Below are 18104 nucleotides of genomic sequence, written 5' to 3'. Positions count from 1 at the left end.
AAGTGACTAAATGACTATGGCAGCTCTTTGACACCCTTATGGTTGCAGCATTTGTTTTCTTGGAATGACGTATGAAAAAAATGGCTTCACAACACTGTGTAGCTTCTTGTTCTTTGCATGATGCATCATCAAAAATTTGATTATTCAGATTCTTGGAGATAATATAAGATGCCAAACAATAAGACCTCTCTCTTTAACTCTGCCCATGCTGAGGTAGGTAATTAGACAACTCCTGATTTGAGCCACAAAGACAAGAACAGAAAGAGAAATCCACAGGAAGGGATGCCTCAGACTGAATCTCCAATTTACCTTGGGAAGTCTGGAATACTGTTCATTTTTATGCCTCCAGGTTTGTGCAGAAAAAGTCTAATCTGCATGCCTTTATGGAGATGACATTGTGTTAGTCTCCATTCCTTTCACAGATCCTCGCTGTAGGGCTACCTCCTCACTCTTGCTGTTCAGTGCTTACTGCAATTTATTCCCAAAGGACCTTTATTATTATTATTAAATACCATCTCCCACTTTCACTTTCCTTTATGCTTTACTTTCAGCTTCCCTGACCTGTTTCCCCCATTCTTGCATCCTCCCTAAATTTCTCACACATTTTTGCCTCTCCTCTACCTCCCAGATTAGAATTTGGCAGCACATTAGCAGCACACCGAGGCCAATGGGAGAGTGCCCTTTGGTTTCAAGGGGCTTTGGATTACCAGCTAAATTTCCATGACCACTTGTCCTCTCTATTGTAAATCTCCACATGACTATTATGCTATGGAAAGCATCACAGCAGAGGAGCTGGGTGGCTCCACAGGCTAGTAGTAGATGGCTATAACCACATATTAATTTGCCAGTCAGAGAAGGGAAACCCTCGGGCAAAACTTGCACAAAATAAGCCCCATTATTCAGAGTGTGCAAAGGGGAGGAAAACCAGAAGAATTTTGCATTCTGAACTGACATACCAGCAAAGAGTGCTGGCACAGAATAACAATACGTAATAATAACAGTAGTAATATTTGTACATAATTTATCATTATACACTACCAACTCAGCTCAAATTGTGGTACCATGCTATTCTCTTCCAGCTCCATATCCTCTTGCTATACTCTCTTTATTGGCTTACATGTACTGTGGAAATTAGTTTTATTCTAATTCGGAGCCTTTGAGGAAAGGCTGAAAATGCATGTACTAGTCCATAGTCATTAAAAAACTCAAATGACAGTATTTTGTCCTGCTTTTGAGGCTAAAATATTAGGCTTTGAAACATGAATCACACAGCTTAGTTGAGTCTGTGAAGAAGCTTAGGATCACAGCTTTAGTTAAAAATAAGCTTTAATACATAAAGCTGAGGAAAAGGGAGCATAGAGAATATCCTCAGAAGCCCAAGTACATCTACTGAGCAGCTCTGAGTTTGTGTATACTGTGCTGCTCGGCTTTTAACCCAGATACTGTTGGGCTTCACCAGAGGTGAAGGCAGAGAACCAGGGATAGTTTAGGGGGAGTTGGTGGTGGCATGCAAAGGAAGCAGTGTGTAGTAAGCCCTAAAGAGTTAACAGTTTGCAATGTCTTTCAGTCTGCAGAAGAACAAAAGATATATTGTTTCGCACTCCCTCACTCCTATTTTTTTTTCCCCCTTCTCTTTGCCTTGGCCTTGTAAATCTCGTATTGGCAAGCAAGAATGAATGTTATAAAACATCTTCTGAGAGGTCCATACTGCAATAGCCCTTGTACTGTACTAAGTTGCCAGTTGCCCTGAGTCTTCTATAGTTTAAATGCAACCCAAAAACAAACCCCGCAAGGACACACCATTACGTATAGAGAAGGGAAAAAAAAGATGGAAAAGCCATCTTGAATCTTAGCTTAGGAAACCAGGCTGTCAACCCGTCATCTCACAGGACCGTGTCTCTGCTCTGCTCTGCTCTGCTCCAGGTTGATCCTGGGTTACCCATAACATGCAGAACAGTGGGGGTTGTTAGGGGCACCTGGTCTCCTTTCAGGCTTGTGTTTGAACAGCTCTGGCTCTCTTTCTTGCTATTGACCCTTGCAGGAGTCATGTGGAAAGGCTATTACATGTCTGCATAAGGGAAGGCTGTGAAGACTGTGCACTCTGGAGAAGTGAATTTCAAAAGCACAGTTAATTCCCCAGAGGAAGCCTAAGGTAAAACAATAATCATCACCTTGTTCCCCTCCCAGCTGTCGGAGCACAGGTTCCTGATTACTGGGCTGGCTGCAGGGAGAGGAGGTTATGCTGCTGCTTAGACCTCCTTCTCAGCCAGTGCCACTCAGCTCCTCATCAGAACAGCATGAAGCCACCTGATTCTAGGGCTGCATTTAAAAATAGTATCCATTTCTCTTTTTTGCTTTTTAAAGCAAACTTCTCTGATATACATTGATATTTATAGCTTAGAACTAGGCAGCGCAATTGTAATTTAGGGAGAATACCTGAGGTGCAATACTGATCATTTCTGCAATAGGCAGCCCATTGTTCATCAAATAGGTACCAGAAAAGCGGTGGTGAAAGAAGCGTGTAAGTATCCAGCTTGCTGATCTTAACTCCATTTGCACTCCCCTGCTCTGAGTGAGGTCCTACAGGGAGAAGGGGCTTAAAGGCACAGTCCTCAGATAATAGCACTCTCAGAATGGTTAATTATAGCACAAAGCCCTAAGAAACTTAAGTGGATTTTGCATGGCTTTATGGAAAGTGGAAACTATTCTCTTTACCAATTGCCAAACCACACACACATTACTGCAGAGACACTAGAGTTTCGGAGCTTTTGCAAAACCAGGTTACACATCAGTTTCAGTATTTCACTTGCTATGTGAAAGTGTGAAACAAAAAGCTCTTGAAAAACATGACCACGTCCAACACATATCGCAGACACCTGGTATGGTCACTGTAAACTTTTTCCTTGATGCTTGGTCATACCAGGTTTTGAATATCCACACCAGAAAGGGAAACAGAACTTCTGTGAAAAGCTTTCCAGCTTCTCTCCTCGAGGGAAAACCTTCTCCAGCCATGCGTGCAAACACACTCTCAAGTGAAACAGGAGGGAAAATGACTATCTTGACCTAAAGCCTCATAGTTGTGCCCTTGCCAACCACTAAGGTTATGCCTGTGGTCTTTCATCCAAAGGGGTGACCAGAGAGGAGACTATAAGCCGGAGTGGTATATGCATCTTGTTCTTTCTTTTTAGAGGTAAGTGGGAGACATGGTGAAAATTAAGGTTCTGAATATTATGGTTTCAAGATTTACAGTGGAATGGAAGAGAGGGAAAAGAAGGCCAGAAAGCTAATAGGTAGAGACATAGTTTATGGAGAGCCAAGGTGTTTTTCGGAAGGTCAGTGCTGCTGAATAAACCATGCAGCCTTCATTAATGAACTGCTAAAGCTATTAAAGAGTTATGCTGCTGTCATCCAAAAGATGTTACCAGAGACCTTAGATAAGTGGGTAGCAAATGTATGGATGGGTGGGGAAAATGTGGTGAAGAAACTGAAATCACTGTCCTGCAAAGAATTACACGTGCTTAGCTTCATAAAATATAAGTAATCCCACTGAAATTGTTTAATCAAAAGGGCTGCTCAGTGAATAAAGCTAATAAAGGCCATTGCTTAGGTGTGACAGGGCATCAGAGGAGGTCTCTGGTTGAGAGGGAACCAACAGAGAGTGCAGAAGCTAAGCCACAAAATCTAGCATTTAAGGTATATGAGGTTCACAGAAAGGCTGGGATCAAGACTGTTAGAAGACTGTGGGCACCCAATGATTTGTTAACTAGATAGGCTTCTTAGAGCTCCCAAAATAGACACAGGTTGCTGTATACGTAAATAGAACAGTTATTTTGGTTAAACAGAGCTTAACTGTTTCTGATAAAGTCATTTATTTGTCAAGTCTGTTTTATGTTAATTTAATTATAAGAAAATTGAAAAGTGTGATACATAGCTAAGCCCTTAAGGCCGGTTAATCTATTTGGATTGTAACAAATATAATTTTTATTAGCTCAGCCTATTTGGATGGTAACGAGTCTAACCTTTCAGTAGATATTACAGACTCTGAATTATAGTCAATTTTATGTAAAACCAGCATTTAGTTCAATAAAAAGAAAGTTATTTTATCTGTCATTGCATTAAGGAATTGTTTTATTAATGTGGATGCAGTAGGCATTGTGACCATTTTCCAGAAACAAGTTTGCCCTCCTCCCTGGATATGCTTGGAAAAGTGCTCAAGTAAGTCCCAGTGAAAATAGTAAATCGAGATGTGGGGATTTTTTTTTCTTTTTCTGAAAATGACCATAAGGACAAATATTGTTATTTGCATGAAGGAAAAACAAAAAACCACTGTCCACGATAAAATCTTTCCTTGCACAACTGGTAGAAAATCAAAATAAAACAAAAAACCTAACCAAATGAAATCCATCTCAAATAAAGAAACAAAACCAAACCAAAGCCTCCAAGATAAGCTGTCAAAAAAATGATACAAAGATTTGCAGACACTGACTTAATTTCTAGGAAAAAAATGTGTCTTTGAAACAAACTCACGCATGGTTTTAGATCTCTTTAGATTAAAATGGCCCCATTCTCATTCAGAGTTTTCACATTTTTAATAAAATGCAAAATGCCCTGCAAAAGTTGCAGTTCTTCTTGCACTACCATTCTGCAACTTCTGACTCCTTATTAGAAGTGGAAACGATGTTTTCTCTATATTTCAGAACACTTCCTAAAACTCAGATTCCTTAAAACAAAACACGACACATTTTAAGGACAATAAAAGTGCAAGAATTACTTGAGGGTGAAACTCTAAAACTTAGTGTGCAGAAGTGCTCTTATGTTTGAGCAGTTCTAATTCTGATACCCATATTTTTCGTGGGATAGTTAATTTTAAAAGCGGATGGCCAAGAAGGTGCAGATTGTAGAAGAATAGCCCTGATGTGAAAATGGCTTCTGAGGGACTCCTCCTCAGGCTGTGGAAGCTGTGTTTGTAGCTAAAAGGGATGGACCTGGTGGGGGTGTGTGCGTGCATGTGTGTGTGTTTAGGAGGCAGGAAGAGAAGAAGGTGAAAATTATACTAAGATAGTATAGATAAGTGCTGGAAAGGGTGTTGGGGGGTCAAATGTCAGCAGCAGTGGAGAAGGAAAAGTTTAAATCTTACAGATAACACATTTCCATCATTTATTTTCTTCTCAATAGAAGATTGGAAGGGCTGCAGGCTCATTCCCAAATGTGCATGACTTCAGTGCTGCCCCACATAACCAATGCCCTCTAGCCCTATAGCTTCCTGGGGAAATAAAAAGCAGAAGAAGCCACTGAAGCCTCTCCCCACACTTCATGAAGATACCTCTGCAAAGCACTGACTTTCCTTGCCTCTTTTATTTTTAAACAAGCTGCAAGCTCTGCTCAGGGTACTGCTTTGTGAAAAACTTACATTGTTGAAGAAAAGATTATAGCACAGTAGCAGACAATTTCTATCTGTGACTGGATGTACTTATTTCTTCAGCTCTGTTCAGTACTTTCAGATTAGGTTTGGGCTTTTGGTTTGGGAACATGACCTTTTCCTGACAAACTGCAGAGCTTTGCAGTGAGGCATTATTGCTTGGGACTTCGGAGGAGGTGTCTCTGCTCCTTCTTTCCTTTTTTACTATGTTACTTGTAGTCTGAAACACAGTTTTGTTTTGTTTTGTTTTTTTCATTTTTTAATTTTATCGAAGTCATAAATAATGAGCCAAATATGAAGTCTCTTAACACAATAGATATCTCCAACCAACACGACACTATCACAAGTTTCTTATCCTGCTCTCCATAAGGCCTAAAGAGAAATTTTCATGAAAGAATCAACACTGTAAGCTCACATCCTACCTTACCATGAGCAACCGTCTTATGTAAAGCAAAATTTACACATTTCTTCAAGCTATATAATGTCTTCCTTCATCTTTATGCACATATACAGTGACTGCAATGTATTCAATACAGGTATGCCACCATTAATTCCCCATTAATTCTCCATACAAGCACTTATACCACCAGTATTTTCACAAGCCAATATTTAGCTATTCAAATTTTCACAGGGTTTTATTTCCTTGGTATCAATCCCATTGAATGTGGAACATCTCCATCGTGGGGAGATTTTAGTTGTGCCATTAATAGCCAAGAAATCATTTAGCAAGGTAATTGTGCTGAAGCAGATAATTTGTAATCCAAATTTTATCTATAAAACCAAATGATTACCTTGGGGTAAGGAAAGTTAATTCATGGTCGTATGTTCTGTGGCAGGTTACCTCCATGTCAGTCGGAAGGTACAGAATGAATTACCTCCCTGCCTACACTTCAGCATATTTGTATGTGCTGGGACCCAATAGGTTCTTCACAATGTTATGAAATGAACTATTTTTGCTACTCAAGGCAACCATAAAATCCAAGATCTGAGACCACTGTTTGTCACTGAATGCCAGTGTGGCACTTAAGCTCTCTATGTAGGCAGGATTTATAGTTCTGTATTACAGCTCTGAGCTTCCAAATCTACCTGGTCTCTCTCTTCTGTATGATTTCTGTTCAATAAACCACGCTGTTTGAGTGCCTGCTGTGGGGGTGGGGTGCACGAGCGGTATTATTTGCTGTTCATCTTAGAAACTCAGCTGGTACAGACTTCCTAATTAACATGTTCACAAAAGCTGGCTGCAGACATGTCTGAGAATTACGGGTGCCTGATAGACATGCACACAAGAGAAAGCAGCTATTAAAAAGAATATTGACAAATATTCATGCACGTTTGGGTGCAGGCAAGTGGATTTCTTCATTAATAATCCTTGTTTATTAACACAGAGGTCATCTTGAAAGAATTTGCTATGAAACCACAACCTGAAACTTTTCCTTGGATTTGGTTTTCTCTATGTCTTGTTGCCTCAAGACATGCCCACCCAAACCTTGCTACTCTCTCTATCATGATTTCTCTTTATTTCTCTTATACCTGAGTGGAATAATGAGCTCCCTTTGTTACTGACTCAGCAAAAAACCCTGTTTGTGCTTTCCCAGCTGGATCAACACCTGCCAGCAGGGTGAGGAATCTCAGGCAAACACCACTAGAGTTAAGAAGAAGCGCAGTTGTGGTTGCAATGTTTGAAAAAAAGCATGTACTTTGGTTCAGAAGTAGGCTTCCCACACAGAAAACTCCTCTTTTTGGTCATATCTGGAAGCCATCACAACACTTGAATGCTGAGATAAGAGGCACTAAAAAGCACAATAAATTATACAAATATTGTCATTATTTTGTGACTTTGTATGTAATTCAGATTTCTGAAGGAGAAATAGCAGACTTTTTTTATATCCAGTGCCACTTGTGGTTATCAAATAAGTCCCTCAGATCCCTTGGTTGTAACAACTGGAATAAAGAATGAAGGAGGACAGACTGGTCTCTTTCTGGGAATTGAAGAAGATCTGGTGGATACTGCAGTTTGTATAGGGTTTCCTTGGCAGTATGTGTTGTGCAGTCATCATGGTGTAATACAGTTCATCATTTCAAACGGAGAATTTCAGACCACCAGTGGTATATTGTGGGATTACAGCAAGGAAAACTTTCTCCTTTACTGAGACTGATGTGGCAGACCCTGCTAGAAGATGGCATATGATAATATATGAGCCATGTCTACCAGCACATTGAATAAAAGCCTCATGATTGTCACTGTAGTAACAAAAATCTTGTGTCTAAATCTGCAAAAGAGGGCTTGATGACAAGAGAAAAGCTCCCAGTCATCTCAGGTTTGAGAGATGGTGTGATAGCCCACTGTATGATAGACATAGGGATGCTGAGAGCCTGTGTACCTGCTCTTGTCATCTGAAGGAGTATTTGGAGGCATTCAATGGAAAACAAAGCAAAATTGAACCTCAAACTGGGAGGGTGGGTAGTTATCTGAGCTCAGGAACTCTTGCTTCTAGTTCTTTAGATAGTTTCTGAGAAGATAAGGGTGATAGACCAGCTGAGTCAAATAGCCAGCTACAAAACTCTGGTGAGCTTGCTCAGGCAATAGGATTGGTGCTAAATAGGTATTTGATGAATGCTGCAAGGATTTATTCTGTTCCAGAGCCAAGCGAAACGATTTCAGATGCATGTTATGGAACTTAAAACTATCCTCACAGATTATGCCCGTGTCCTACTGCTGTGGCAGACTTCTTCAGTCATGATGGCTGTATGGCTTGGCCAGATGACTGCGTGAGCTATAACACTTTCTAGCCCCAGAAATCTATCCCTGTCAGATACTGATCTCTTCTTAAAATAGGCTAGGGCTTTTTAAATTGCCATAGTCAGACGAACTCCATGTTATTTAGCATTTCTGGAGTTGAGACAACTGTTCTCAGCAGAGATGGGAAGCTCCTCTGCTCCCATATGATGATTCTTAGAAATGGAAAAAGTGAAGACTCCCAAAAACTGAACACGGCACCCAAGATGGTTCTCAATGAAGCACAGAAGTTACGTGAGACACTCGTGGGAAGGACCAGAAACAAAACGAAAAACATTACTGAGGCCCAGGGAATTATATGGGGGTGAGTTCTAGTACTTGGAATATGAAATTAAAGGAGTGAAATACATCAAGGATTTTGCAAGTGTCCTTCTTTCAGGAGTTTAGTGTTGATGTAGTTGAAATTCTACTCTGAAACTGAAATTTTTTTTGAAGATTCAGCTGTTTGGAAGCTGTTATGAAATTTGTTTGACCCTATCTTTAAGACAGCTTATGACATGCCTTCTGTAAAAAAAAAAAAAAAGGATGAAACAGAGATCTACTTCAATACAATAGTTATGAGGAGCTATATAAGGCATATGGTGGGGAGAGATTGAGGGCTTGTGCCAGTCACTTGAAGAAGAATGAGAACAGCCAACAACAAAGCATGGGAAACAGTAATTTAAAGGGGGATCGGAATATAATATTGGAAGAGTTGAGCGAACTAGAAAAGAGGGATGAGGTATAATTGTACAAATTGCAGAGTCATGTACTTCAGGGCTAATAGCAAGAGCCTCTGTTACAGGCTGACATTTCATCATTTTGAAATTACAGAAGAGGGGGACACCTAGGATAAAGCACTTGATCACAGCGATCCTGTGAACTTCAGATTGATTTGGATGTGAAAAGTATAAACCTAATCCCTAAATATGTCATGTGGGACATTTTCAGTAGGGACTGAGAAGTATTAATGCTTCTATACAGTTGAGACTTCATCTGAAAAAAGGCGTGCAGTTTGATTCGCTTGTGTCCAGCAAAGATGAAAATACTTGGATGTTCAGGGGAACAGAAACCACACTTTTGACAGGAGACCAGCAGAGGCTTAGCCTTACAAAGCAAAGGCTGATGGAAAACATGCTTTTGTTTTATAAATGAAGTTCAATATAGGTTTAAACACATAAAGGGAAAATGCAACTTAAGAAATGCTACAAGAAGAAAATTGTATAGGATGGCCATGAATACACTAAGGCTTCAAAATGAGAAGGCAGTTTGTAATAGCCAGGAAAAGAAGCAAGTGGAGGGAGAGGCTTAGATGCTTATGATTCCCTAGGATGGAGGCATGTTCCTCATTCAAAACTAGCATAGATATCCCTGTGTGGCATTGCATTTTGCCATGAAGTCTATTATGCACCTCGTAAATTAGAGAGTTGTTTAAAAATATATATATAGTGAAACTAAAAGCTCTTTTGGAAGAATATAAAATAAATTTAATTTGAAAGAATGTCCAAATGATAAGTCAATTTTCAAAATGGTTCTGTGTTTTTCATAACAAAGAGTTCAAGCCTACACTTCAAGTGCAAAGCTATACTAGCTAGGTAACAACAAAAAAGTGCTGAGATACAGAGTATCTATAGAAGAGAAAGGAAACTCTTAAAATATGTCACGAGCATTTTAATCTAGTGTGGAAATTCTGAATGAGGTTCACCTATATGTGCAAATTGAAACTGGCAAAAATAGATAGGAAAACATAGGTAGCCACAGGTTCTAGTGTACATCTAGATACATATATGTTTGAATACTTATGAAAAAAAAGGAGAATAGAATAAAACCTCCAGGTATGTATACACCTGCATATTTAAACTGTGATTGCTTGACACAGGATATGGTATTTCCTTTCAGCTGTACCACATAAACAAAACAATGAAGAATACTAATAATGAAATAAACAGCAGATACAGTATAAAGTAGATTTTTCTTTTTGGGACCCTCATTTATACTAGATAATTTGCAATTAATACTTTATGAAAATTGCCTGTTTTGTATGCATGAGCAGACAAAAAGCTTCCTAAGAGCATCATTGTTTCCTTAACGAAAGATACAATGCCAGTGACATTATCAGTATTATACACTTGAACCATAGTTTGTGGAGACGACATCTTCTATAGTGTGCTGTCATGCATTTAGGACTAAATCTTATTGCAGCAAGTGGATGTTTAGCCACTGAATTCAAAAGGATACAGATTTGGCCCTCATTACTTGCCTCCATTTCTCCATCTAATTAAAGCATTTGAATGCTGACAGGTCACTGGAATGAATGGCCAATTAATTACTGATTTGTTCATCATAGCCACAGCCTGAATGCTATGAGTTTATACTGTAGACTCAAAATGATTCCTCCTTGGATTTGAGCTGTGCTCTAAATAATCAGACATTTTTGCATGGCACAAAAGAAAAGCCCAAATACATGAATTTTAAAAAGTATGTTAAATTTGTACATTCAGTATGTATTGGGGATATCAGAGGAGCTTTTCTCATTGCATATGCCACATACATAGAAGTGTTAAATACAAAGTACATACTGTATAGTGCATTGACTTTTCTGCTAGTTAAATTAACAAATATGCAAATTATAAAGGATGTCAGAGCACTAAAGAAACATCTGGCAACCCAAGTAAAAAGTAGTGATAATTATGATAAATAAGGAAAGACAAAAGTAAGTATTGTTTGAGGTGGATTGTCACCCAGCTGTGCATTACTGTAAAGGAGTTACAAATGAAGGCTACCCTATTAGCTGACAATCTCGAACAGGTTCAGAAAGCAATTTTTAAGTGTTGAAAGGCATTCTTGTGACAATGTGTTTTCTTCATCTCTGTTATTTGGAAACCCTTTGTGAGCACACCCTCACATCAGGAGAGCAGGGTGCTGGAAGGAAAATCGATTTTGTGAAGGATTTCAGCATTTTGAAATGTGGCTTTGTTGCTATTAGGAGAAACTGCCAGAAAACAAACCAACAAGGAGATTCTTTTCAAGGCAACTCTTGCCCCAAGGCTGTCCTCCTAGAGGTCTCCTTAACACAATAAACAGGAAAGCTCCGAGGTCCCTGAAGCAATCATCTGCCTGAAGAGCTGCCCCATATCACAAACTCTGAGTGGCCAACATCTCCCATCAGCTGGGCAGATGACCTTGAAGGTGAGAAGAGGGACAGCAAGGGTCCCCTGGAATCATTCCAGCCACCTCTTGTCTTGGGGTTTCACTGACTTAAATGCGATTCAAAGTATACACTACCCAGGGTAGCAGAAACAATACTTCAGCTGGCACCATGACAGGCACAGCTTACAATCACTTAGGAGTTTCATTTGCAGGTTTATTTGTATGATGAATCAATGTCAAGATGCCTTCAGGTATTTATACGTGTGGTGATTGTGTTGTCCTCATTACACAATGTCAAGATGTTGACTACTGTGAGCAATAGGTGAGTGAATGCAACACTGACCTTGGTGCTTGTTCTACAGATTGGAAGTCAACAATCACCATTTAGAAGCAGAAATTGGATAAACCCTGCAGCTAAATGATTATAACACTCCAACTTTCTCATTTTAGCATTAACTTTAACTTCAGCATTGATAGCAAAACATTCTTTGTGTCTTAGTGACTTTCACATGCTGTAACAATATAATAAGTTAACCTCCAATAACGGTGTATTATGTATGGATGTGCATACTGTCACCTTCCCATCTCCTCCTCTCATGTCCTTTCTTTTCAAGGAAGTTTGATTACCATTTAGTGAAACCTTGCTCTGGAATAAAAGCTGTCAAAACTTTCTCTCAGGCATCTTGAGTGGTCAGTCCCTGCATGTAAAAACATGGCAACCATTTGGGCATCATTCAAAATACCTTCCCTGTTTTCACTCTCCATAATATCCATCACCTTATGCATGGTCCTTCTAATCAGATTCCCTGTGGTTCTGTCATTTACGGTCAGTATGAAGGCAATGCTAGCTCATCTTCAGCAATCCCTGACAATTAAATCTTCTATCTTGTGTGATAAATGGCCTCATTTTTCTTCCTTATGTCCCAAGGAACAATATATAGTGCCTGATATGCTGCTTGCAGAAATGGTTTGGAGTTGTTTGCAGTCCTCCAAAAGATCTAAGAACAACATTTAATACAGTATGTCTTAAAATAAAATGCAAAATATTACCTTACCCATGCTGAAGAGGACAAATGAAATTAAGTACACGATGCACACAGTGAAAATTTATTTCAACCATGTTCATTCATTGTCTAAATAGTGTATGAGGACTGTGAGAACTCAACTACTTTATAGTTATGACTAACAGCTGACTAATAAAAACATCCTGAGCTGAAGTGAAATGTAGGCAGATTGACCCTTGGCATTCTTACAGCTTTTATAGCATGTATATACATTTTTCTCTCTTTTCACACTATTTCTGACACTAAGAAACAAAGCAAGCATCGAATTCCAACACAGACCAGAGACCTCAACCATTATGTAGGCAAATTTGCATATTTCATTATACGAATTTGTCTAAATCAAGACCTTAGCACTTCTGTGGCTCCTAGTTCCCTGGTATTTCTGAAATGGTTCAGCATGGACAAAGCACCCAGATGGACAAAGAGTGATTTCCCATGGTTGTACAAGTTACTAATAGCTAATATGGATTCTAGAAATGGTAGAAGACCTTGGTATTACTCTGGTGTCCTCAAAGCATTTATGTCCTTTATGAGATACTTTTTCTTTCTTCTCCAGGCACAAGCAATACAGTTTCCTCTAGATAGTAAAAGAGTTGCAGGTCAGACATAAAACACAAATGCAGATTTCAGAGTACCCTTCTTCAGACAAGAGCTTTAGCAGTTTCTCTGTTCATGAACACTTCACGAGATCTGGATAGTAGTAGATCACCACTATAGCATTTATCACACTTGAGTATAATACCAGTTTTATCTTAAGTCTTTCTAAATAAAGATTTTTTTTCAGCTCTGAAAATATGGATTGGGTGAGTGACATATACTTGCTTTATATCTTTGCTCAAAAGTCGTAGTGAATAAGGAACATTTAAAGTTTCAACCAAGTCTGCTTAATATGCTCTAAAATAATTCTTCCTTCTTGCTCAGCCCAGCTTTAGAAGAACAAGTATTTAAGTACTGTGGAAGACTCTTAGAACAGAACTGCAAAAGAAGCCTTACAAAAAATAAACAAAAAAATCCTGGTTTTGCCTCATTTCCCAAACAGTTTTACAGACACAGTAAATTCAGAAACTTTGGAAATGTTTCAGCTGCTTTTCCCAAATGTTGAGGTACTTATCCAAATTTTTTGGTTTGTTCATGTTAAATGTGAAACAGACATTTCCTCTAACTCCATTTACAAATCTGTAATCACTCTCTGTTACTTGTTAATACTGTAACCACTTCTTTATTGTACCCGGAGCAGTAGAGTAGTCTGTGTCTAAGTACATGTAAGTATTACTATTACAAAAGTACAATTTATGTCACTTAGAATATTCCAAAAACATTCAGTATTTTTTTATACTTAAGGAACAGCAGTAGTGAAAACATTTTAAGATCTGTAAGGAACAGGAGTATAGAAAATATTATTGTGTATCTATATAAATCAGTGATACAGCTTCAAATTAACACTGTATTCAGTATCAGGAATTCTGGCTTTAAGGAAAACAAGAAGGAAAATTAAAACAATCAGATAGTAAAGAATGTGAAGAGGGACAATACATACACATAATATTTACCTTGTAGAAGAGGGACCATCTAAAAAGTACACCAAGTAATGAGGGGTATACACGGGACAGGAAACTTCTATTTACCCTGTTTGATCGTAGCACAAAGAAGAAGGACATATTCAATGAAACTTAAAAATGGCAATACCAGGCTGTTAAAAAGGTCATCTTTTCAACACAAGGTACTATTAGTTTAGGAACCTGGTTATCACGAGGTATTACCAAAAAGTTCGGAATGGAAGTTCTATGTATTGAAGATTAAGAAAAGGGTCATGGAAATGAACTGAGCTCCCTAAGCATCACATAAAACACTTTTTGGCAAATGGACATTAAAAGGAAATACTTGTCTCAGGAAGGATTTTCCCATATTTTCTCATTATAGGCAGTATTTCTGTAGCTTCTTTAAAGCCAACTACTAAAACCAATAAATGAAAAGATTTTTTTCTTTTTCCCCAGTAGGATAATTGCTGTGAAACTTTATTTCCTTAGTGTATTAAATCTTTCCAGCATTGGTGGATTTTACTCAAAAGCTGACCAAATTGATGCAACATTTGCTCATTAAAATATGAGAAAAATTGACTCAGCTTTCATGAAATGAGAATGGGAAAAATACATTTTCTTCTTGGAAACAACTGCCATATTGTTTACCAGTTCTAAAGCAAGGGAAGGAAACTGGAACTAGATGGAAACTGGTTGATTTCATTGGCTTGTATTTGCTTTAAAATAGCACTTTTTGATTCAGCACTACTCTTCAAACAAGAGTTTCTTGAAGATCACATACCACTCTCTCCCCAAATAGCTCGTATCTATGCAAAATTGACTCCAGCAGGAGTCCATGCTTTTTTTCTAAACTTTTGAGTATGAATTCTTGTGAGCTAGTGAATATTTAAAGGTAGCAGAGAAGTAATGGAGGACAGAGAGAAATTCAGATTTCTATTCGCTACTGACTTTGTAGACTGTTACTTCTCAAATGTGACATTTTTCTGTTGGAGTTGTAATTATCAATGTAAATTAATTTAAACATACTTAGAAGTACAACCATTTAGCCATTCACATATTACATATGTACCTATACAGAATGAGCTCACGGGACAGAGGAAGCCATGGAAGGCAGTCTGATTAGCCTGAAGTCTATATGCTAAAATGTTGAAAGGAAACGAGATGCAGTGTTCTTCCTGACAAAGTGGGCAGTACTTTCAGAAATTATTTGCTTTTGGTTTTGTCCTATTGATATTACTCTGATAATCACAGATTTCTCTATCATATTCAAAGAAATAATTGAAAAGTCTCTGATTTCACAGGATTCTAGAATCAAAATAATTGAGGTTGGGATGGAGGTTACACTCTTATACGCATACCAAGAAAGCAGTATTCCCAAAATTTCCAAGACGGTCCCAGTTTTCTCACTGGAAAACGAGTGGGGGCTGTTATGAAAATACCCTAGTAACAATACAATTGGAAATTCAGCCCCTCCTCTGCTTCTCCCGAATATTAAAAATACACAGAAAAAATGACAAATGAAAAAATTAAATGGGATCTACTCAATTCTTAAGGTCATTTGGATTCTCATAAACAATTTTTTTTTGCATGTATAGTCTTAGGAAAAAATAGTATAGGAAAACTTTTGCATCCACTGACATTCTAGTTGAAGCTGGAGCAAATCAATATTATTTTGAGACCTTATTTTTTTTTCTGTCTAATTTCTTCACTTCTCAGCGGGTGAAGCCTACTGCCAGTTAGAGGCTTACAGTGTTCAGCATCCATTCTGATGCAAACTGAAAAAGGCAAGTCTCTTGCTGGCTGGCGACAATGAAGTCATTAATCAAAATCACTCTCCATCTCTACTGATGATGGAAAAAGGAAAAGTCTGTCTACTATCAGGGTGCAAAACTAAACTAGAGTCATTGGGCTATGGCTTCAGAAAAGAAGGTCATATGGAAAAAGTTCTAGGGAAAATGACAGGAAGGGAAGCACCCCTCTGAAACTCAGGATCCTGGGGCCGACCTCTGGGTTTCATGGTAATTTAAAGTAGCTTCAAAGCTACCTTGAGATATTGCTGGTTTTTAAAAGCCACAAGAAGCCCTTCCAATGGTAGGCAATACCTGAGGCACAGAAACTTGCAGGAAGTTCCTCTCCAGTGGTCATACCATCCAAATATCTTTGAAGTGGAACTTGCAGCGAAGGAAAGGAAAAAAGCCATTACTACAGGATTTCTGTACATCAGAGAAATCCTCAAAGAGATGCCTAAGCTGACTTGAAGGCTGCTTTGTGCTGCTACTGTTGCACAGAACAGGATGAATTTCCCCACAGATCTGTCTTATAAATATTCTGAGGAGATAATCTTGAATTCTTCAAAATGTTTTAACATGGAAATATCCTAAAAGCTATGTGAAATTCTACACATATGTTATTGGTCTAGTCTTATCAGTCTAGAACTGGTCAATGGGATCTTGCAGCTGAATATCTTGAAAAATGTCATTGAGACTGATAGCTACTCGTCAATAACCAGTAACTGAGATTCTCTGCAGAATATCTCTATCTATAGCAGGAGTCATCTGTATGCAAATGCCATAGGGAAGGAATAAAACTAATAAAGAGGTTTAAATGCATTACCCCTTCTTTCCATGCCATCTCTCTGACTTAAAACAATCTCCTTAGAGGTTTTCATGTAAGTCTAAACACTGATTTGTCTAGGTGAGGTTTTTTGTCATATTTTCTATCTGCTGGTCAGTTGTAAATAGGTGACCTAGAGTAATACACAGTTTGCTGGATAGCCTCACCAATTTCTGCAGATCTTAAGATTTCTTTGATTAAAGAAACAAACCAACAATTCTTTTCTAGTCTCCAGAAATCGAAGCCTTCCAAAAAACCTGTGGATTGGCAGACTACTGAGAAGTTATTTCACCATGGTGTTAGCTCTTAAGTATGATGACAGTTTTAATGCCAATGCTGTGAAATATTTCAGGTCTCATTCCTTTAATGGGGGTTTGGGTAGGAGGTGAAATGACCAAAATATATGAACTCTTTTACAATATTACTGGAAGGAGGCTCTATCTATACTTTTCATACTGTATCCTGATTCATGTATAAATGGTTAATTCATAAAGTGATATATGTCTTATCAAACAACAAAATAACATGCTCAGTTTGACAAGGCCAAAGCAAAAAAAATGACAAATATGTACATGAAAACAGGAGTATTCTCCAAAAGGGCAGTAAATTCTCGGTGGATTACTCCATAGCAGAGCCATACCAAAACAAAAACAATGCATCAAATCCAGTTTTGGGGACAAGTTCTGAAATACACTGATCTCACTGAAGCCACTGGGATATGCAAGGGCCCATCACCTCTTAAGATCTGGCCTTGAATTTCAAATCAAGTCTCTCATTTTACTTGCAAGTGCTAATGCCAAAAAAACAAGGAAAAAGGAAAACAATGTTTCAGTCCCTGAGGCTTTTCTGAAAGAAATTACCTCAGGCTCGACACTTTTATCCTTGGGATAGGATACCAGGGCCCATAAGAAAAGTTAATTCTGATCCAAAATACTTGAGAAATTGAAAACGCAAATTGTGAACAAAATAGTTTAGGTGATTATTGATGACACCTCTGAAAATAGCTGTGTCAAGCAAAGAGGTAATGTGGCTAAATGGTCATGTCTCCTCTGTGTCCTTTAGGTCAGGACTTTAATATATGGTTTAAGGATCACACCAAAGGATTTAAGTGGCTGAAAATGTACATTGCTCTAAACTGTACCTGTCTTAATCTGCAGTTTTTGATTTTTTGACTCATCAATGATTTGACCTTTTTTAAAATATATGAGCTATATTGTTCTCATGTTTTCACACGGCTAGTCTGCATTTGGTGTCTGATTTTTTTCTTTCCTGCAGATGTACTTTCTTACATAGGCCATCTTCTTTGAATAAAAGAGCATTTAAGAAGATATTGGAAACTGATAATAAGTAACATGGCTATTGATTTTGTATAATATACAAATGCTTGCCCAAGTTAATCAGGATAGTAAAAACAAAGTTCAGCTGTGAAGAACTGCAGAAGGATCCTACAAGACCGAGTGATAATACTGCAGATGAATTTCAGAGCAAAAGATTTAGAAGTGACACACTTGGGATTAACCAAACAGAACTTTATACATGTAGTG

Source organism: Caloenas nicobarica, chromosome 1 (assembly GCF_036013445.1).
Source record: "Caloenas nicobarica isolate bCalNic1 chromosome 1, bCalNic1.hap1, whole genome shotgun sequence".
Lineage (NCBI taxonomy): Eukaryota > Metazoa > Chordata > Aves > Columbiformes > Columbidae > Caloenas > Caloenas nicobarica.
This window is presented reverse-complemented; position numbering follows the sequence as displayed.